Source organism: Octodon degus, unplaced genomic scaffold (assembly GCF_000260255.1).
Source record: "Octodon degus isolate 3935 unplaced genomic scaffold, OctDeg1.0 scaffold00485, whole genome shotgun sequence".
Taxonomy (NCBI): Eukaryota; Metazoa; Chordata; class Mammalia; order Rodentia; family Octodontidae; genus Octodon; species Octodon degus.
The window spans coordinates 174,302-175,463 of NW_004525061.1; positions in this window are offsets into that span (position 1 = coordinate 174,302).

Below are 1,162 nucleotides of genomic sequence, written 5' to 3' on the forward strand. Positions count from 1 at the left end.
CAATGAAAATCTTTCTTGGTTTATTTCTTCAGTATTTTGTTATTTTTTCACAATATTTTAATATTATATAATATTATAATATTGTATTTTATTATATCATAATTGTTAGTATTGCCTTTAATCTTTTCTCTGAGCTTCCACATTTTTACTTCCATGTTACAAGGAAAGTTAAACCCAGAGAGTGTAATCCTATGCCAAACCCAGCCACTGTGTAAAGTTCAGTCCTCTCACTGGATGGAAACATGTGTGACAAACCCAGTGCCTGATACCTAATACCCCTCAAATCAATAAAAATTCAGTTTCAAAAATGTGCTTATGCCAATATTTAAGTATTTCACAGATTTTTTCCTTCTTGATTGTTACAGTTTGTATCTGTTGTCCCTCCAAAGACTTGTGCAGTGATTGGGGAAGCTTCTAGAGTTTGTGATTAATTCATGATCCAGTGCTGAGATTATGGGTGTGAGAGCTACACCCAGCCTGAGGCAGATAGCCTGAATGCAATATAAGGGAAACAGACTTGCTCTCTGTTGCCATTGTTGCTGCTGTTCCTCCCGTTTGCTCTTGATGTTTTGCTGTTTTCCACTGCCGTGAACTGCTGCCTTCTGCCATGAACCAGTTTGCCTTGGAGCCAGCTGAGTATGGACTGAAAGCTCCACACACTGTGACCTAAATAAACCTTTCTTTCATTATTTTTGGATGTTGGGTACTTTGTCCCAGCATAAAGAGAACAGTAACCAAACAGACTTTGGTACCAAGAGTAGGGTTGTTCCTGTGACTAAACCTGACCATGTGGATTACAAGCCTTTGGGAATGGCTTATGGTAAGATAGGAAAGGTTTGGAGAGGTCACCTACAAGAGAAGAGCTAGAACACCATAAGATGTTCTGTATGGGAGATTCTGGTCATGGATCAGAAGGCCAGAATGCTGATAGTAATCCTTCCTGTAAAGACCATGCTGGGGAGGTTTCTGCTGGGAAAAAGGACTGCTTTGGTTGTTGGACTCCAGATGATTGTGTTATGGCTTGGCAGAAAGTTTGTCTGCATGTTACTCCTGTCCAGAGACTTTGCTTGAGACTAAGTGTGGTGGACTGAATAATCTTTTTTTTTTTTTTTCTCAGAGAAGTGCATTTATTTCTCTATGAAAACTGTACTTGGCTCCATAA